The sequence below is a fragment of the Oncorhynchus nerka genome, linkage group LG25, assembly GCF_034236695.1.
Source record: "Oncorhynchus nerka isolate Pitt River linkage group LG25, Oner_Uvic_2.0, whole genome shotgun sequence".
Lineage (NCBI taxonomy): Eukaryota > Metazoa > Chordata > Actinopteri > Salmoniformes > Salmonidae > Oncorhynchus > Oncorhynchus nerka.
Window position 1 is genome coordinate 29,980,209 of NC_088420.1, and position 22,876 is coordinate 30,003,084.

The 22,876-nt window shown below is 42.5% G+C and overlaps 1 pseudogene; it reads left to right on the forward strand.

The window, feature by feature from the left end:
• The first annotated feature begins 11,782 nt into the window (after positions 1-11,782).
• The window catches only part of LOC115109785 (plasmanylethanolamine desaturase 1-like), a 30,928-nt pseudogene continuing 19,834 nt past the window's right edge, over positions 11,783-22,876 (forward strand).

Consider the following 22,876-nt stretch of genomic DNA (forward strand, 5'->3'; position numbering starts at 1 on the left):
CTCCGGTCTCCTCCTGCTTAAAGAGTGAAAGCAGAGCCCTCGATCTCCTCATCCTGGAGAATATATCAATTATAGCTGCATAGGACTGATGTCACACTGAGAGTCATTATCAGATTCAGAGACTCACACCATTCGCCCCATTGATCGCCTACGGCTTGATCAATACCCCAGCCCCTGACGACTGAGACGAGCTGAGACTAGCATCACAGTGTGTATGACTGTCTGTCTGTGTTCACACTGATTAACACATTTAATCAACAACAAGTGGGACACAATCATGAAGTGGAACGACATTTATTGGATATTTCAAACTGTTTTAACAAATCAAAAACTGAAAAATTGGGCGTGCAAAATTATTCAGCCCCTTTACTTTCAGTGCAGCAAACTCTCTCCAGAAGTTCAGTGAGGATCTCTGAATGATCCAATGTTGACCTAAATGACTAATGATGATAAATACAATCCACCTGTGTGTAATCAAGTCTCCGTATAAATGCACCTGCACTGTGATAGTCTCAGAGGTCCGTTAAAAGCGCAGAGAGCATCATGAAGAACAAGGAACACACCAGGCAGGTCCGAGATACTGTTGTGAAGGAGTTTAAAGCCGGATTTGGATACAAAAAGATTTCCCAAGCTTTAAACATCCCAAGGAGCACTGTGCAAGCGATAATATTGAAATGGAAGGAGTATTAGACCACTGCAAATCTACCAAGACCTGGCCGTCCCTCTAAACTTTCAGCTCATACAAGGAGATGACTGATCAGAGATGCAGCCAAGAGGCCCATGATCACTCTGGATGAACTGCAGAGATCTACAGCTGAGGTGGGAGACTCTGTCCATAGGACAACAATCAGTCGTATATTGCACAAATCTGGCCTTTATGGAAGAGTGGCAAGAAGAAAGCCATTTCTTAAAGATATCCATAAAAAGTGTAGTTTAAAGTTTGCCACAAGCCACCTGGGAGACACACCAAACATGTGGAAGTCGGTGCTCTGGTCAGATGAAACCAAAATTGAACTTTTTGGCAACAATGCAAAACGTTATGTTTGGCGTAAAAGCAACACAGCTCATCACCCTGAACACACCATCCCCACTGTCAAACATGGTGGTGGCAGCATCATGGTTTGGGCCTGCTTTTCTTCAGCAGGGACAGGGAAGATGGTTAAAATTGATGGGAAGATGGATGGAGCCAAATACAGGACCATTCTGGAAGAAAACCTGATGGAGTCTGCAAAAGACCTGAGACTGGGACGGAGATTTGTCTTCCAACAAGACAATGATCCAAAACATAAAGCAAAATCTACAATGGAATGGTTCAAAAATAAACATATCCAGGTGTTAGAATGGCCAAGTCAAAGTCCAGACCTGAATCCAATCGAGAATCTGTGGAAAGAACTGAAAACTGCTGTTCACAAATGCTCTCCATCCAACCTCACTGAGCTCGAGCTGTTTTGCAAGGAGGAATGGGAAAAAAATTCAGTCTCTCGATGTGCAAAACTGATAGAGACATACCCTGCGACTTACAGCTGTAATCGCAGCAAAAGGTGGCGCTACAAAGTATTAACTGAAGGGGGCGAATAATTTTGCACGCCCAATTTTTCAGTTTTTGATTTGTTAAAAAAAGTTTGAAATATCCAATAAATGTCATTCCACTTCATGATTGTGTCCCACTTGTTGTTGATTCTTCACAAAAAAATACAGTTTTATATCTTTATGTTTGAAGCCTGAAATGTGGCAAAAGTTCGCAAAGTTCAAGGGGGCCGAATACTTTCGCAAGGCACTGTACTTTTCCATTACACCAACCCAATATTGCAGGCTCTAATGTGTGTGTGTGTGTGTGTGTGTGTGTGTGTGTGTGTGTGTGTGTGTGCGTGCGTGCGTGCGTGCGTGCGTGCGTGCGTGCGTGCGTGCGTGCGTGCGTGGGTTCTCTTCTAGTTTGAGTTGTATGGGAAATATCCATCCTGTGGAATGTGCAGCAGTGTAGGTGAGGGTGTTTGTGCGGCTCCTTCCTCCTCTCCTCTCCTCCCCCTATCTGTGCTGTTTCCATCAGGCCGCTGCAGTGCTGGTGTAACCCAGGACCCCAGGGACTCAGGGAGCAGCCACTGCCTCTCAATCCCCTCTTTCTGCAAATCAATACACACCAACAAAACCCTGGAAACCTGGGGGAAAACATGCACGCACACACACTCCCTCTCTCTCTCTCCCTCTCTAACACACACATACACACAAACACATTCACGCACAAAGATGGGGCAAGGCTACGTCCCAAAAATTCTACTTTCTGTCACATAAGGAGACAATAGACTCAAAGGAAGCACACATGAAACTGACATGTGCCTATACATGATGATGATGAAATCAAGATCTAATATTCTGTTTTGTGTAAAATGTTCTGCCTCTCTTCTGGCTGGAACTCTCCTGTCTGCTGTGGCCTGAGTAACAGGAGAAGCAGGCAGATGGAGAGCCAACCCTGACCTCTGCTGGAGGGGTGTGGAACTGCAGGCGCCGTGGATCAGAGCGAGAGAGAAGTGGTTTTCTCTCATAATGGGGTCAGTGGCTCCCAGTGAGAGACGGCTCCTCGCTGAAGAGCCCTCGGTGTGCTCGTTCCCACTCGCATACGCAGGGGAGGGGTGCAGGAAAAGAGGGAGATGGAGAGAATGAGCGAGAGACAGAAAGAGGAAAAGAAAGACTGACCCTGAATGGCTGCAATCAGCCAGTCTAGAGCTTTAAGACCCGGGCGCTTGGCCTCCTCTGCTGAACTAGTGCAGCCTGGCTCTGCCAACAGTCGTGTGCAAAATATGTGCACCAAGATAAGGCCCAAAGAATAAGTATTTATCAACGGAAAACCATGTTTAATCCTTCAGATTTTTCCCCTTTTCCTTTTTTCATAGTGGTGCACAGAACCATGGGCCTATCTGTGAGAGATTAATCTTGGAAAGCAGCTTTTAGCGGGAAGAGGGGGATGATTGCTGAGCTTTCCCTGGGAATTGGGTTTATGGTCCCGGGGAGAGCGCAGACGAACCAGCCAGCCTACCAGAATTCTCCCTAACACAGGCCTCTGGGAGCCCCATATCTGCTGTGATTGATAGTTTAACTCTTCACATCTATCTGATCTGGTATGAAGTTATATACCCTCTGTTTGAGGTGTGCAGAGAAACCAGGCTCCTGCAGTTGTTGATGGTGGTGTTGTGGATGTAATTTTGATAAAGGTGTTTTGTGTGTTATTATGAATTCATGTGTTGCGCTCAAGTGCTGTTGGAATGTGGGCCTCATAAGGTATTGATATGGTGTTTTCAAATATTTATAAGAATATCAAAAGGGATGCGCGCCTCATAAATCTGAATAAACAAATCATTGTTTCATGTTGCCATGGATAAGGAAGACCGCAAAGCAAAGACACAATGAATATAATATGACGTTTGGGTTTATCTGCAGCTCGATATATGATATATATAGTGGGTAGAGCAGGTAGTCCGTGTTACAGGAGGCTAGGGTCCTCTGATGGACAGACAGACATGACTGTTGTGTATAAAGAGAGGTGTAGGGATGTGGGTTAGGTGGCTGTGGGGGCTCGGAGGTGTGGGCACGTAGCTTATTATTTCTCTCCTCATGTGTTCTCCTCTCTTCCCTTCCAGAACCACACACTGAGCCAGCACGCGCAGTGAGACTGGGCCCGGCAGGACTCCTGGCTCAGCCCAGAACCCCGACCCAGGCCCGGTGGGGGAGGACCATTTCAACATCACAGCCAATCAAAGTGTCATTTGCTACTCACATGTAAAACTCTAACGATTCCGCCACCAGGCACAGCTATTACGAGCAGTGGGGAATGAATATTAATGGGATATGCTATTAAAAAAGAAAAGGATATTTAAAAAAAGGAGATGGAGAGAAAAGGTATTGTACGTGCAGTATTTTTTATCGTCCCTGCTACCCGGGTGTGCGTTTTTTTAACAAAAGAAAAAATTGTACAAAAAAAGAAACGCCCTTTAGTCTCTGATTTTAGTCTCTAGAAATGCATAATTTACCTTGTCCTCTGTTGCTTCTTGTATCAAACTTCATAGGTGCCAATTCTTTTCAATTTGTTTTGCATATGTTTTTACTCTTTCGTTATTGTACCTTCTTATTTCTTGCAGTAAATAGGTACTTGTGCTGTATTGTGATTGTTTGCCAGTCGTAATATTTCTGAGTTTTCCTCCTTTTTATGATTATTGTTATATATTTTCTTTTTTGTAATTACAAAATAAAAAGACAAACAAAATAAAGTTAAGAAAAACATAATGGTGTGATTGGATTTTCCAGTCTATGGACCTAATGGTTATTGTAAAAATGAATATCATCAATTTCAGGGCAACTGGATGATGTCTGCTTTTTAAATGTGAATTAACCAGATTGCAATAACTAGTACAGTCAATAAAAAAATGCTAATAAATCATGAAGAAAAGGAATGTGTGTGTGTGTGTTGTGAGTCTTGTTTTTCTAATGAAAAGAGAATAACATACCTTCACTACAGCAGCTTTCAATGTAAGCCAGAGGTTGGAACCTCTTCAGCGAACAGAACTGAAAACCATAAAATAATGAAAATATTAGAGGAACAGAATCAGAACCGGGAACAAAAGAGATCTTTACTGTTCCATTATTTTAAAAGCATGGGAACCGGTTAATAACTGACTGCTATGCAAAGCCCTCACTCTGTCACCCAGAAACATATTCCAGCGTCTGCCTGCCAGCTGTAAATCTTTACCAGTGGGTGTGTGTGTGTGTCGGCTACCTTCCCCTCCCCCTCCGAAGCATAGGTTACTGTAGCCTACTGAAGACGATACAAGCATCATTCAGAAATGGGGAGCAATTTATTATTTTTATGTTTTTATATTGTTTTTTTATTAGAGAAGAATTAATTCACTTTTTATATGCTAGCTAAGGATATTATAGTTCACGTAAGTTTTATAAACTACAAAAAGGTAAGATGTGTTTTTAACTCTAGTGCTTCTTTGGTCCAATGTTAACTCAACTCTCAGAAGCTCAGACATTCAAAGTTCTCCATAGAAGCCACTCAAATCAAATCAAATCAAATTTTATTTGTCACATACACATGGTTAGCAGATGTTAATGCGAGTGTAGCGAAATGCTTGTGCTTCTAGTTCCGACAATGCAGTGATAACCAACAAGTAATCTAACTAACAATTCCAAAACTACTGTCTTATACACAGCGTAAGGGGATAAGGAATATGTACATAAGGATATATGAATGAGTGATGGTACAGAGCAGCATACAGTAGATGGTATCGAGTACAGTATATACATATGAGATGAGTATGTAGACAAAGTAAACAAAGTGGCATAGTTAAAGTGGCTAGTGACATAAGGATGCAGTCGATGATCTAGAGTACAGTATATACATATGCATATGAGATGAATAATGTAGGGTAAGTAACATTATATAAGGTAGCATTGTTTAAAGTGGCTAGTGATATATTTACATCATTTCCCATCAATTCCCATTATTAAAGTGGCTGGAGTTGGGTCAGTGTCAATGACAGTGTGTTGGCAGCAGCCACTCAATGTTAGTGGTGGCTGTTTAACAGACCTCGCCTTCTGGAAGATAGCGGGGTGAACAGGCAGTGGCTCGGGTGGTTGATGTCCTTGATGATCTTTATGGCCTTCCTGTAACATCGGGTGGTGTAGGTGTCCTGGAGGGCAGGTAGTTTTCCCCCGGTGATGCGTTGTGCAGACCTCACTACCCTCTGGAGAGCCTTACGGTTGAGGGCGGAGCAGTTGCCGTACCAGGCGGTGATACAGCCCGCCAGGATGCTCTCGATTGTGCATCTGTAGAAGTTTGTGAGTGCTTTTGGTGACAAGCCGAATTTCTTCAGCCTCCTGAGGTTGAAGAGGCGCTGCTGCGCCTTCTTCACGACGCTGTCAGTGTGAGTGGACCAATTCAGTTTGTCTGTGATGTGTATGCCGAGGAACTTAAAACTTGCTACCCTCTCCACTACTGATCCATCGATGTGGATAGGGGGGTGTTCCCTCTGCTGTTTCCTGAAGTCCACAATCATCTCCTTAGTTTTGTTGACGTTGAGTGTGAGGTTATTTTCCTGACACCACACTCCGAGGGCCCTCACCTCCTCCCTGTAGGCCGTCTCGTCGTTGTTGGTAATCAAGCCTACCACTGTTGTGTCGTCCGCAAACTTGATGATTGAGTTGGAGGCGTGCGTGGCCACGCAGTCGTGGGTGAACAGGGAGTACAGGAGAGGGCTCAGAACGCACCCTTGTGGGGCCCCGTGTTGAGGATCAGCGGGGAGGAGATGTTGTTGCCTACCCTCACCACCTGGGGGCGGCCCGTCAGGAAGTCCAGTACCCAGTTGCACAGGGCGGGGTCGAGACCCAGGGTCTCGAGCTTGATGACGAGCTTGGAGGGTACTATGGTGTTGAATGCCGAGCTGTAGTCGATGAACAGCATTCTCACATAGGTATTCCTCTTGTCCAGGTGGGTTAGGGCAGTGTGCAGTGTGGTTGAGATTGCATCGTCTGTGGACCTATTTGGGCGGTAAGCAAATTGGAGTGGGTCTAGGGTGTCAGGTAGGGTGGAGGTGATATGGTCCTTGACTAGTCTCTCAAAGCACTTCATGATGACGGAAGTGAGTGCTACGGGGCGGTAGTCGTTTAGCTCAGTTACCTTAGCTTTCTTGGGAACAGGAACAATGGTGGCCCTCTTGAAGCATGTGGGAACAGCAGACTGGTATAGGGATTGATTGAATATGTCCGTAAACACACCGGCCAGCTGGTCTGCGCATGCTCTGAGGGCGCGGCTGGGGATGCCGTCTGGGCCTGCAGCCTTGCGAGGGTTAACACGTTTAAATGTCTTACTCACCTCGGCTGCAGTGAAGGAGAGACCGCATGTTTTCGTTGCAGGCCGTGTCAGTGGCACTGTATTGTCCTCAAAGCGGGCAAAAAAGTTATTTAGTCTGCCTGGGAGCAAGACATCCTGGTCCGTGACTGGGCTGGGTTTCTTCTTGTAGTCCGTGATTGACTGTAGACCCTGCCACATGCCTCTTGTGTCTGAGCCATTGAATTGAGATTCCACTTTGTCTCTGTACTGACGCTTAGCTTGTTTAATAGCCTTGCGGAGGGAATAGCTGCATTGTTTATATTCGGACATATTACCAGACACCTTGCCCTGATTAAAAGCAGTGGTTCGCTTTCAGTTTCACGCGAATGCTGCCATCAATCCACGGTTTCTGGTTTGGGAATGTTTTTATCGTTGCTATGGGAACGACATCTTCGACGCACGTTCTAATGAACTCGCACACCGAATCAGCGTATTCGTCAATATTTCCATCTGACGCAATACGAAACATGTCCCAGTCCACGTGATGGAAGCAGTCTTGGAGTGTGGAGTCAGCTTGGTCTGACCAGCGTTGGACAGACCTCAGCGTGGGAGCCTCTTGTTTTAGTTTCTGCCTGTAGGCAGGGATCAGCAAAATGGAGTCGTGGTCAGCTTTTCCGAAAGGGGGGCGGGGCAGGGCCTTATATGCGTCGCGGAAGTTAGAGTAACAATGATCCAAGGTTTTACCACCCCTGGTTGCGCAATCGATATGCTGGTAAAATTTAGGGAGTCTTGTTTTCAGATTAGCTTTGTTAAAATCCCCAGCTACAATGAATGCAGCCTCCGGTTAAATGGTTTCCAGTTTGCAAAGAGTTAAATAAAGTTCGTTCAGAGCCATCGATGTGTCTGCTTGGGGGGGGATATATACGGCTGTGATTATAATCGAGGAGAATTCTCTTGGAAGATAATGCGGTCTACATTTGATTGTGAGGAATTCTAAATCAGGTGAACAGAAGGATTTGAGTTCCTGTATGTTTCCATCATCACACCATGTCTCGTTAGTCATGAGGCATACGCCCCCGCCACTCTTCTTACCAGAAAGATGTTTGTTTCACTCCTCCATAGGTATAATTCTGTGGGCCTAATTCAGATAATGCATGTCATAAGATGCCCAGTGCTTCAAGAGAAGCCGCCTCCACCCTCTCTCGCTCTCTCCCCACCTGAAAAATGTCAGTAGCATTTTGCATCCCTTCACTTGTCTGTCCAGACATAACATGGTAAACCTAACCCACTCCACTTAGTAAGATATGTTATGTATTCATTTGTGGATGTCTGCCCAATTCATGTATGTTACAAATTAGACTTTTTTTGTATCCTTTATTTAACTAGGCAATTCTGTTAAGAACAAATTCTAATTCACAATGACGGCCTAGGAACAGTGGATTAACTACCTTGTTCAGGGGGAGAACGACAGATTTTTACCTTGGCGGCTCAGGGATTCGATCAGCAACCTTTCGGTTACTGGCCCAACGATCTAACCACTAGGCTACCTGCCGCACCAGGTAGCCTAGCCAATACGTATGATATGTCACATATTACAATTTGTAAGATATGTTATGAATTACAATTCGTACAATACTTCATGAATTTGCTAAAAGTGTTACAAAATCCAATTTGTTGTGGCTAATGTTTGCTAGGTGGCTAATGCTAAAGTTAGCTAGGTGGCTAACATTAGCTAGGGGTTAAGGTTAGCTAACATGCTAAGTAGTTGCAGAGTAGCTCAAAAGTAGTAAGTAGTTTCAAAGTTGCTAATTAGCTAAAATGCTAAAGTTGTTCGTGATGAGATTCAAACACGCAACATTTGCATTGCTAACATGCCCATCCACCCTACTTTTGTTTTGCCTGAATTATCACATAACATATCATCCTAATTTTAGTGTCTTGGATTTATATTTAGTATGTTAAGTCTAGTCTATGAGATCAGGCTGCATCAGTGACTCTTCAAGGGAGATATTTTTCTATATGAAAATTGATCATAACACATCTATGAAATGCAATATGCAAAGACATAACACTTAGGGAAAAGAGGTGTTTGGGGACATGATCATAAACTAATAGTGGATCTTGTTTATGACCCCCCCCGCTTTTAGATAATTATGTAGGGTCTAATATAATTTATACAACTGCAACAATGTATGTACTATTTATAAGACATTTATAATTTTTAAGTGGAAATGAAATGCCTAGTATAGCAGGATACAAATATTTACTCCACAAATCGTTCACTCATGATTGAATGGACTTATCTATAATACATGTAATATCATATTTCCCTAAATCCCACAACATTTATTGTTTATCATATCAGACAAACTTAGTTTCAATATATGACATTGACATCTGGATTATACTAAATATAACCGAGCAAAATATACTTTTACATCATCTAAAAACAGGCATCTAAACCTCTCCTCTCTATCAATAATAGACTATTGGTTTGACGACCATACGGCCTTCTGCTTTAATTGCATCCATGTGTTTAAGCAGCTGTTTCAGCCGTTGAATCTCATGGTTCTGCTGGACAGAAGGTCGGTACCGTTCCCAGAAATCAGTCCTCGGAACACATTGATATACCACAGTGCCCTGGGAGCAGTTGAACTTCTCCGTTTATGGGCGAGAGTCAACTTGCCATATTACTTATTTTAACTAGACTACAACTGACAAGTGCATGTGTATCTTTTAATATTGTCTAACTTTAGTTAAGGGAAATGTTTTAATAATTTACTATTTTCGTTTTACAATTCAAAAGGCTATATTTTGAGCCCAAAATTAATTATAATCAAAATGTATATTTGGTAGATGTTAGAAAATATGTATCATAAAGACAATGCAATGGTTCTAGCAGGTTATAAACAATCGGCCTATGCGTAATGATATTTGATGGACTGCGTGATGGTACTATTCATTGGGCCATGAGAGGTCAGCAGAACACATTGGGGCTCCTGCCAGCACACATAACCGGTGCAATTGGAAACAATATTTAGGCCAGGGATGGGCAACTTTGATGGGGCTGGGGGCCACAAAAAAATCGGAACTCATCATGAAGGGCCGAAGTGGCTTGTGGGTCTGTGTACCCACATCCATACCCCTAGCCTTTTGGGGGCCCTAAGCGAAAATATTGTTGGCCGCTAGACTAACTTACCAATGGAAAAGCATGTAGCTGACATGTGCTAATTGAGTGACTGTCAGGGACTGACATAACAAAATAAAAACCGCTGATGCACAACCACATTTCAAAACTTCACCTTGTGTATTATATTATTGTAACTCTCAACATTAAATTGAGACCACAACTGAGTTTTCTTTTTTTTGGTGTGGGTGGGGGGGGATTGAGGGCCTACAAAAGGGGGTAGCGGGCCACCAGTTGCCCATCCCTGATTTAGGCCATTTTTTGTCACTTTGTCAGAATTAGCCAACATAAAGTTATCGCTATCATGTTGTCTGTTTTGTTCATTAAACCTAGATGACAAATTGAGATATTGAAAAACAATATATCATTTGTAACATTACATTTCAACAATTCTGCATGAGACAGCCAGATGCTGAGGAGAGGAATCATCAGTGTAATTAAGGATACAGGAAAGAAGAATAGTCTACTAACCATTACAACCAGCTTCGGTTTAAAAACGTGGCTAAAATGTAATTGAATAAGCTTTGTAAAGAAATAGAGACTATACAGTGTCATATTTGAATCATTGAAGTTTCTGAAATAGCAACAGGTCTTGTTTTTGTCCTGCACTGTTGGATCTGTGCCAGCGGGCGAGAGCGAGTCAATGGCATCGCACCACAGCGTGTATCAGCTCAAACCATTCTCACACTGTTGCGCCAGGACGTTAGGGATCCTCAATATTTTACAGCAGCATTTTCAAAGTGTTAGAGGACAGGAAAGTGTGAGATCTAGACACTCAGAGGCGTTCACTCTGATGCCAGGTATTTATGGCGGTGGTTTTGTCATTCTCAGAGGAAAGACATATTTGTTCTACCTATTTAAGTAGTTTCCATTAACAATATTAGCTATTGTTGCCCATGGAGAAAATAAATTGCATTTTTGTAGAGGTTTTGGATAAATGCTGAAAATATGTTCTGTAGTAAACACAGGCTTAGGACATGTTATACGTTTTGATCTATGAGATATCAGCTAACTTCACTTTTGGTGAATTTTGAAGCATGTAATAATAAAAACCACATGAAACACATTGAGCCATAAAGGTCATATTAACTGACTGATATTATCTCATAAAACAAAACATATAAGATCTCCTAAGCCTGTGTTAACCTCAGCCCTTATTTTGGGGGTTTATTCCAAAACCCTATTCATTCCCAATTCATTTTTCCCATAGGGATGGTTTAACGAACCAGAGGTAACTCATTTCCATGTTTTAGGTCTACAAGCTAACGAGTTCTATAAGGAGCCCTCCACATTGTTACAACATTTGAGAGGCGCAAGGCGATGCAGTATGGAGCTTGATTTGGCCTCTGCAAGCCTCCAGAGGCTCCGCAATTGAGTCACACCCTCTGTACAGAACCTCCGGACCACATTACCAGATCAAGCATAAATCGGCTTTAAGAAAGGAGAGATTAAAAAACCTAGTTTTAATAATTAGCAAAACATGAAAGCGCCACTCTAAAACTCGCCAGTTGTACGATATTTACATAAACACCATGCTGTTTGTTGTCTTTGAAGAATGAAATAAACAGTTGGATCAATCTGACGAAAGGAAAGCAGTAGCTGCCATTGTATAGTTCTGTGTGTCAGAGGCGCAGTTCCGGGTTTTATTGGTTAGCTCCGAAAGCATCACTCCACCACACTGACATAAACATTCGCAAGTAATCAAATAACTGGCATTGTTTAAAATAAAATAAAATAAACATGATTTAAGCATTTTAGTTGAAACCGGGGGAATGGAAGGGAGGCTTGAGTTGGAAGCAGCAGTACTACTGTCAAAGAGAGAGATCAAACATCGGTCTATGGAAGAAGAGGATCCTAACGGGATTGAGCACGGCGCGGCTGCCCGCAGCATGGCGTCTCGCTGGGGACCGCAGCACACCCCGGGGCCCAACAACTTGCCAAACTGTACTCTCCTGGTAAGACAATGTGCTGAGTAGACAGTAAACCTCACTAAGATTAGGACTGTCACCCGACCACGTGCACCGAGCTACAGATTTTTTATTCATTTAACCTTTATTTAACCAGGTAGGAAAGTTGAGAACCAGTTCTCATTTGCAACTGTGACCTGGCCAAGATAAAGCAAAGCAGTTAGACACATACAACAACACGGAGTTACACATGGAGTAAACAAAACATATAGTCAATAATACAGTAGAACAAAAGAAAACAAAAAGTCTATATACAGTGAGTGCAAATGAGGTAAGTTAAGGAAATAAATAGGCCATGGTGGCAAAGTAATTACAACATAGCAATTAAACACTGGAATGGTAGATGTGCAGAAGATGAATGTGCAGGTAGAGATACTGGGGTGCAAAGGAGCAAAATAAATAAATAAATACCAGTATGGGGAGGAGGTAGGTAGACAGATGGGCTGTTTACAGATGTGCTATGTACAGGTGCAGTGATCTGTAAGCTGCTCTGACAGCTGGTGCTTAAAGCTAGGGAGGGAGATGTGAGTCTCCAGCTTCAGAGATTTTTGCAATTCGTTCCAGTCATGGTTAGCAGAGAACTGGAAGGAAAGACGACCAAAGGAGAAATTGGCTTTGGGGGTGACCAGTGAGATATACCTGCTGGAGCGCGTGCTACGAGTGGGTGCTGCTATGGTGACCAGTGAGCTGAGATGTGAGCTGATGATGCACCGAAGCTGTAATAGGCTGTGAGGGATGACATAAACACCGGTTATTGTACAGATGAAGTAGCCTAGCCATAACAATGTTTAACTATTGGGTGAAAGGGTAATATATTTTTGTCATATAAGGAAGAGACAGCCATTTCCCTGAGTGTGTTTGTCTATTGTCAGGCAATAAACAGAGTATTTTAGACATATGCTGCTGCTACTGACAAATATGATTAATTACTGTAAAAGTGTGTATAGATGGATGGAGTGATGAGTGCATGATTAATAAGTTAATGTAGTAATTAATGCAAGTTCTTTTTAATGGGGATTGGAGATGGCATTGCATTTTATTTGGGCCAGATGTGAAGCTGGTTCTCAGTTTATAACTCATCTCTTACTCTGCTTAGTATAGAAATGTGAGACAGCATTACTGAGAGAGGGAAGTGGAAATCTATTAGTATGTGATATTAGACCACACATTGGCCTGGAAGTAACAAATAACCATATCTCAGTACCCTACAGGTGTTCACAAGAACATTGATTCCATTCCATGATCTCCTTTAATGGTCTCTGAGAGGTTACTACTGTATCCATCTGTAGTGTTAATGAACTGACAGGGTAGACTGATATTATTGTTACAGCACAGTGATGAAAGGGACATGATCTCCTTTAATGGTCTCTGAGAGGTTACTACTGTATCCATCTGTAGTGTTAATGAACTGACAGGGTAGAATGATGTTATTGTTACAGCACAGTGATGAAAGGGACATTATCTCCTTTAATGGTCTCTGAGAGGTTACTACTGTATCCATCTGTAGTGTTAATGAACTGACAGGGTAGACTGATGTTATTGTTACAGCACAGTGATGAAAGGGACATGATCTCCTTTAATGGTCTCTGAGAGGTTACTACTCTATCCATCTGTAGTGTTAATGAACTGACAGGGTAGACTGATGTTATTGTTACAGCACAGTGATGAAAGGGACATGATCTCCTTTAATGGTCTCTGAGAGGTTACTACTCTATCCATCTGTAGTGTTAATGAACTGACAGGGTAGACTGATGTTATTGTTACAGCACAGATGATGAAAGCGACATGATCTCCTTTAATGGTCTCTGAGAGGTTACTACTGTATCCATCTGTAGTGTTAATGAACTGACAGGGTAGACTGATGTTATTGTTACAGCACAGTGATGAAAGGGACATGATCTCCTTTAATGGTCTCTGAGAGGTTACTACTGCATCCATCTGTAGTGTTAATGAACTGACAGGGTAGACTGATGTTATTGTTACAGCACAGTGATGAAAGGGACATGATCTCCTTTAATGGTCTCTGAGAGGTTACTACTCTATCCATCTGTAGTGTTAATGAACTGACAGGGTAGACTGATGTTATTGTTACAGCACAGTGATGAAAGGGACATGATCTCCTTTAATGGTCTCTGAGAGGTTACTACTGTATCCATCTGTAGTGTTAATGAACTGACAGGGTAGACTGATGTTATTGTTACAGCACAGTGATGAAAGGGACATGATCTCCTTTAATGGTCTCTGAGAGGTTACTACTGTATCCATCTGTAGTGTTAATGAACTGACAGGGTAGACTGATGTTATTGTTACAGCACAGTGATGAAAGGGACATGATCTCCTTTAATGGTCTCTGAGAGGTTACTACTGTATCCATCTGTAGTGTTAATGAACTGACAGGGTAGACTGATATTATTGTTACAGCACAGTGATGAAAGGGACATGATCTCCTTTAATGGTCTCTGAGAGGTTACTACTGTATCCATCTGTAGTGTTAATGAACTGACAGGGTAGACTGATGTTATTGTTACAGCACAGTGATGAAAGGGACATGATCTCCTTTAATGGTCTCTGAGAGGTTACTACTCTATCCATCTGTAGTGTTAATGAACTGACAGGGTAGACTGATGTTATTGTTACAGCACAGATGATGAAAGGGACATGATCTCCTTTAATGGTCTCTGAGAGGTTACTACTGTATCCATCTGTAGTGTTAATGAACTGACAGGGTAGACTGATGTTATTGTTACAGCACAGTGATGAAAGGGACATGATCTCCTTTAATGGTCTCTGAGAGGTTACTACTGTATCCATCTGTAGTGTTAATGAACTGACAGGGTAGACTGATGTTATTGTTACAGCACAGTGATGAAAGGGACATGATCTCCTTTAATGGTCTCTGAGAGGTTACTACTGTATCCATCTGTAGTGTTAATGAACTGACAGGGTAGACTGATGTTATTGTTACAGCACAGTGATGAAAGGGACATGATCTCCTTTAATGGTCTCTGAGAGGTTACTACTGTATCCATCTGTAGTGTTAATGAACTGACAGGGTAGACTGATATTATTGTTACAGCACAGTGATGAAAGGGACATGATCTCCTTTAATGGTCTCTGAGAGGTTACTACTGTATCCATCTGTAGTGTTAATGAACTGACAGGGTAGACTGATGTTATTGTTACAGCACAGTGATGAAAGGGACATGATCTCCTTTAATGGTCTCTGAGAGGTTACTACTGTATCCATCTGTAGTGTTAATGAACTGACAGGGTAGACTGATGTTATTGTTACAGCACAGTGATGAAAGGGACATGATCTCCTTTAATGGTCTCTGAGAGGTTACTACTGTATCCATCTGTAGTGTTAATGAACTGACAGGGTAGACTGATGTTATTGTTACAGCACAGTGATGAAAGGGACATGATCTCCTTTAATGGTCTCTGAGAGGTTACTACTGTATCCATCTGTAGTGTTAATGAACTGACAGGGTAGACTGATGTTATTGTTACAGCACAGTGATGAAAGGGACATGATCTCCTTTAATGGTCTCTGAGAGGTTACTACTGTATCCATCTGTAGTGTTAATGAACTGACAGGGTAGACTGATATTATTGTTACAGCACAGTGATGAAAGGGACATGATCTTGTAAAACCAGAGTTGCATGTTTGACTCTTTGAGTCCATGATTATGAATAATTATTATAATCATACATTTAGGATCCAGAGATTTGGGCTCCAGGCTCCCAAGTGGTGCAGCACTCTAAGGCACCTCAGTGCTAGAGGAGTCACTACAGACCCTGGTTTGATTCCAAGCGGTATCACAACCAGCTGTGATTGGGAGTCCCATAGGGCAGCGCACAATTGGCTCAGCGCTGTCCGGGTTTGGCTGGGGTAGGCCATCATTATAAATAAGAATGTGTTCTTAACTGACTTGCCTAGTTAAATAAAATAAAAAATTAAATAAAGAAATCAATTATCCAAGTCACTAAATGGTTGGGTGGGTGAGTGAGCCATATACAGTGAGACAGAGTGAGAGAGAGACTGGGACAGTAGTAGAAGGAGGAGAGGTATGTCAGAGGTTTGTGGTCCATGGCAGCAGACCTAGCAGATGTGTTGAGGTGTAGGCGAAGAGTGATCGGAATGAGAGGCTGTGTTTGTGGACATGTTGAGGCTTAGCGACAGGAAGGGACTGATGATGCTTTGGTCGGCTCAATGGAGGCTAAGGCTCATTACAGCAACCCCAGGACAGGCAAACAGCTGGACGTGTCTCTCTGCCATTTGTCTGTTTGACACGCACGGCTGACTCCTCTTTGAGCTTTTTATCCCACTTTACGGATTCTCCAGTAAGTAAACAGGATTTTTGTATCATTTCTGTTTTCCTGATTACTTTCTCCAGCCGTGTTGGTCTGGACACAAGGGCACTGCCTTCAAGTGTGTGTGTGTGTGTGTGTGTGTGTGTGTGTGTGTGTGTGTGTGTGTGTGTGTGTGTGTGTGTGTGTGTGTGTGTGTGTGTGTGTGTGTGTGTGTGTGTGTGTGTGTGTGTGTGTGTGTGTGTGTGTGTGTGTGTGTGTGTGTGTGTGTGTGTGTGTGTGTGTGTGTGTGTGTGTGTGTGTGTGTGTGTGTGTGTGTGTGTGTGTGTGTGTGTGTGTGTGTGTGTGTGTGTGTGTGTGTGTGTGTGTGTGTGTGTGTGTGTGTGTGTGTGTGTGCGTGCGTGCGTGCGTGCGTGCGTGCGTGCGTGCGTGTGTGTGTGTGTGTGTGTGTGTTCTCACATTATTCCTGGTCATTTCCATGTAAAAGGACCAATGAGCACCAACATGTCAAATTCATAGGAACATGTCAAATTGAGTGTCAAATGAAAGCTAAGAGTCTATATTTTAATGGAAATTAGGGCATTTACATTTTTCACCAATCTTCAAAAATAGACCTATCAAATAGTTATAGTGGTTTTACTGATATCAAATTTATTGATCAATTATTAGGTGGTTAAAACTCGAAATTCCTTCAGAACCCACAGTTGGGTTCATATGTTTGGATAGTACAGTAAAGAGGAGTATTATTATTATTTATTACTCCTTTTTCTCCTCAATTGGTAGTTACAGTCTTGTCCCATCCGGATTCGGGAGAGGCTAAGGTCAAGAGCAATGCATCCTCCGAAACACGACCCCACTGCTTCTTGACACACTGTTTGCTTAACCAGGAAGCCAGCCACACCAATGTGTCAGAGAGAACACTGTACAGCTGGTGACTGAAGCCAGTGTGCATGCACCTGGCCACCACAAGGAGTTGCTAGACATGGACATCTCAGTTGGCCAAAACCTCCTCTAACCCAGACGACACTGGGCTAATTGTGCACCGCTTCATAAGTCTGCTGGTCACAGCCGGCTGCGACACAGCCCGGGATCGAACCCGGATCTGTAATGACACCTCTAGCACCAATCAGTGCTTTAGACCGCTGCACCACTCGGGAGGCACAGAAAAGCACACTAGATTTGAGTCAACTATAATGTACTATATTCTACTCTGTACTGCACTATTTTGAGGGAAACATGTGTTCACCTTATTTGTTGGATATCTAACAATTATTTACTTAACAAACAGTAAGATATTTCTGTCCTGCTAATGCTGTGTTTTAAGGTCTCCACTCTGCACCCTGCAGCTAGTCTGGGTGTTGAGGACATGGGTTCTACTAGAAATAGTTTTAAGCTGACAATTGATTTGTGTTGGTGATAAAAACCTAAAAGCTAGCATTCTATAGACAAGATGTGGTGTGTGTGACTCGAGATAGAGAGAGCCTGGAAGAGTTGAGAACAATGCCTCATTGTCTCATCTTGGGATGAGGAAACTAAGCAAAAGACCATCTGTGTAGACAACCAAGGTGGCCTATGGGAAGGTTAGAAATAACTGACTAAGCAATCTTGGTATCAGCTATAGAAAACCTGTGCATCGTCAGTAAAGGCTAGACTCTCAGCCTAACAGTCAATCAAGACTGGTGGGATGACGGTCTCATTATTTCAATAATTCATCGATATTAAATAAAGAGGATTGTTTGAAGAAAAGACCAAGTCTCTCTCTGTACTGAATTTCCACGACACTATATTCTACACTACTGTACTGAAATCTGCTCTACCGTACTGTACTGTACTCTACTTTACTGGACTCTGCTGTACCGTACTGAACTCTACTCTACTGTACTGTACTGTACTGTACTCTACTTTACTGGACTCTGCTGTACCGTACTGAACTCTACTCTACTGTACTGTACTGTACTGTACTCTACTTTACTGTACTCTGCTGTACCGTACTGTACTGTACTCTACTTTACTGTACTCTGCTGTACCGTACTGAACTCTACTCTACTGTACTGTACTCTACTTTACTGTACTCTGCTGTACCGTACAGAACTCTGCTGTACCGTACTAAACTCTACTCTACTTTACTGTACTCTGCTGTACCGTACTGAACTCTACTCTACTTTACTGTACTCTGCTGTACCGTACTGAACTCTACTCTACTGTACTGTACTGTGCTGTACCGTACTGAACTCTACTCTACTGTACTGAACTCTGCTGGACCGTACTGAACTCTACTCTACTTTACTGTACTCTGCTGTACCGTACTGAACTCTACTCTACTTTACTGTACTCTGCTGTACCGTACTGAACTCTACTCTACTGTACTGAACTCTGCTCTACTGTACTGTACTCTACTTTACTGTATTCTGCTGTACCGTACTGAACTCTACTCTACTGTACTGAACTCTGCTCTACTGTACTGTACTCTACTTTACTGTACTGTACTCTACTTTACTGTACTCTGCTGTACCGTACTGAACTCTACTCTACTGAGCTCTACTGTACTGAAATCTGCTCTACCGTACTGTACTGTACTCTACTTTACTGTACTCTGCTGTACCGTACTGAACTCTACTCTACTGAGCTCTACTGTGCTGTAATTTGATGGCCAAACTTGTGAAACGTAGACGTCTATGATTGGTTCAGATTTGGTCCGGACCAAATAAATTTGGTCTTGTTTGGGGGCAGAGCTCCCATAACAGTGTAAGCCCTATCTAAGCTATATGGCATTGTTTTAAGAAGGTCATACCAAGGATAATTTAGCTATTTGATTTAGAGTTTTAAGACCTCTTGAAGTATGAAAAAATATATATATATATTTTGGGCCTTACTGCTATTAGCCCATACAAATGCATTGAATAACAGATTCACTACATAGAACAACAGATAGTCCCCCCAAAACTCAAAGGAAGTTTGTTCTGAAGTGTCTGTCCTACACAAAATATACATAATTATGTGGACTCTTGAGCAGTAAAAAACGCGTTCTCTGGAGTGATGAATCACGCTTCACCATCTGGCAGTCCGACAGACGGATCTGGGTTTGGTGGATGCCAGGAGAACGCTACCTGCCTGATTGCATAGTGCCAAATGTAAAGTTTGGTGGAAGAGGAATAATGGTCTGGGGCTGTTTTTCATGGTTCGGGCTAGGCCCCTTAGTTCCAGTGAAGGGAAATCTTAACGCTACAGCATACAATGACATTCTAGATGATTCTGTGCTTACAAATTCCTGGCAACAGTTTGGGAAGGCTTTTTCCTGTTTCAGCATGACAATGCACTAAACGAGGCCCATACATAAATGGTTTGTCGAGATCAGTGTGGAAAGACTTGACTGACCAGCACAGAGCCCTGACCTCAACCTCATCGAACACCTTTGAGATGAATTGGAGTACCAACTGCGAGCCAGGCATAATCACCCAACATCAGTGCCTGACCTCACTCATGCTCTTGTGGATGAATGGAAGCGATTTCCCGCAGCAATGTTCCAACATCTAGTGGAAAGCCTTCCCAGAAGAGTATAGGCGGTTATAGCAGCAAAGGGGGTACCAACTACATACTAATACCCATGATTTTGGAATGAGATGTTCAATGAGTAGCAGTCCACATACTTTTGGTCATGCAGTGTATATCTGAGCGATATAAGACAGATCAGGAAACCATTTTTTCAACAATTTTTTTTACATTTATGCTGAACAAAAATATAAACACAACATGCCACAATTTCAAATATTTTACTGAGTTACAGTTCATAGATGGAAATCAGTAAATTGATGTCAACTCACTATCTGTTGTTCGATGTAGTGAATCTGTTATTCAAAGCATTTGTATGGGCTAATAGCAGTAAGGCCCAAAATATTTCTTTAGATATTTTTTTCATTCTATGGATTTCACATGATTGGGGATACAGATATGCATCTGTCGGTCACAGATACCTTTAAGAAAAATGTTCGCCACGTGTACAGTGTTTCCTCTGACACATTGGTGTGGCTGGCTTCCAGGGTTAAGCGGGCAGTGCGGCTTGGTTGGGTTGTGTTGTGTTTCGGAGGACGAATGGCTCTTGACATTCGCCTCTCCCAAAATCCATACAGGAGTTGCAGCGGTGAGACAACACTGTAACTACCAATTGGATACCATGAAATTGGGGAGAAAACGGGGTAAAAAAACAGACACATTTTTATTCTAATTAGATTCAGGGTTACGTGGTGTAAATCCACTTCACTTACTCTAGTTCAATAACCAAAATAGACGTTTTAAACCTCAAGGTGTCATGTTATAGCTGATGCCCCATTCTTTCTGCAGACATCACTGAATCTTAATTCAGAGCAGAGATTTTACAGAGTTTTTGGAAAAATTTGACATATAAAACTGAAATTCTGCCGCTAGCATGGAATTGCCCTCCTGAAAATCTTCCCTGGCTGTAAGTGGTCTAGACTGTGATAGTAAGCTTTTCCCTTGTCCACGTCTGAGGCCTGTTCCTGGGACTCACTTCTTCAACTTCTTCCATTTATAGATACTAAAGGTGTGGTTACAATTAGATAGACTGACCAACTAGCCACTGTACATGGTTCACACGGGCTCCCAAGTGGCGCAGCAGTCTAACGCACTGCATTTCAGTTCTAGAGGCATCACTACAGACCCTGGTTCGATCCCAGGCTGTATCACAACCGGCCGGGATCGGAAGTCCCATAGGGCGGCGCACAATTGGCTCAGCGTTGTCTGGGTTAGGGGAGGGTTTGGCTGGGGTAGGCCGTCATTGTAAAATAAGAATTCGTTTTTGCCTAGTTAAATAAAGGTTCAATTAAAAAAAAGACAAAATAAAGTAGGTGAGATAGAAGGCTGTTCTGCAGTTAAACAATGGATTGAGTCAGGTTCACATCATTAACCCAATGAGTCCCACCCTTTGATAAGAGCGTCTGCTAAATGACTTAAATGTAATGTTAAAATGAACCATAATGTGTTTGAGCTACAGACTTCTGGGTGGTACCATTGGATTCGTCTATTCCTTCTGCATCCGTAGATTAGTCTGGGTGATTAACTGGGGCTGAGCTAGAGCGGTGCTTGTGAGACGAGGGCGAGTTTTTTTTATACAAAAAGTTACAAACTGTTAAAAGCTATCTATTAAAAAGCAGAGACACATTTTTTGCTCTATGACGCTCACAAGCTACACAAGAGTCGTTAGGTAAAGGGTTGTTCTACATAGAAGATCACAGGAAACATCATAATACTGTAATAAACTCACATAGTTGCTGTCACAAACTCCAAACTCCACAAAGTTGTCCCTGTTGGATATTGGATAAAGTTGGATATTAATTTCGCACTAACCATTTCTGTACTTAGAGCGTTCATATACATTCATTTTGATCAGGTTCGTGCTTTGGTGGACCTTCTTTTCTTTTTGACATTTGTCAATTAAACTCATGAATGCAACTGTTTATGTCAACTAGTTTTGTGTTATACTTGTGTCCCTGGTTGTCCTGAAAAGACAATGGAATATCTGAACACTTCATTGTGAGGCTAAATATAAGGGATGGACATGTGGATAAACGATAGCCAGATAAATTAAAAGCAGATTTTTACTGGGGTTAAGACTTAGGACAGCTGTTCGTTCTGGGATTACTAACACAGCCCCCCTCATGAGTGGGTATCACCATGTTTTTATTGAGTCATCCACTCATGTAGATTGTGTATATTTAGTGCTCAATTATGTCAAACAGACACTCAACACATTGAGACAAAAGTCTTGTTTTATGTATACCTACCTAGTCTTATCCCTCACATGTTTTAGTGTAACAGACAGTTAGAAGAGCAGCTTGTTAGATGGACATGTTAAGTACAGTAACCACGTAGCTATCACTGAACTGAGTAAATCTCATATCATCTTACTCTCCTGTAGCTCAGCTTGTCAGCATGCAGTTGACCTCTGGACATTGGAGGACGATCCAGCCCGCCTGAGACAGTGAAGAGAAGTAGTCTTATCGTCAACAGACAATTTTCATAACAAGTCTGGTTTCGACTTTGTTACTAAAACAACATCAGAAATGTCTCTCATCAAGGATTTATGAAGGTGACCTGAGGTGACTTGGATTCCATAAAGATAAAATACAAGAGCTCTTTCTCCACTAGCGAAGAGCTCTATTAGCGAAGCACATGCACACTTATTATAAACCTTTATAAAAAAAATACTCGGACCTAAGACTTATAGACAGCTGTGAGACTGAGAAAAAGAGCTGTGGAGGGTGAGGACAGAGAGTGTGTTATCCAGTGCCTCTCCATAGCTGGCACAGGGCCATGCGTTTGTGTTGCAGCTCAGGAGTCACAACTCACAGGCTGCTCTACGGCATTACACCAGACACTGCCCTCCCACGTCAGTCTGACTGAACCTAACACCCTGCCAACCTGAATCGCAGAACCTTACACTAGCCCAACCCAGCCCAGCAATACAGAACCTTACACTAGCCCAACCCAGCCCAGCAATACAGAACCTTACACTAGCCCAACCCAGCCCAGCAATACAGAACCTTACACTAGCCCAACCCAACCCAGCCCAGC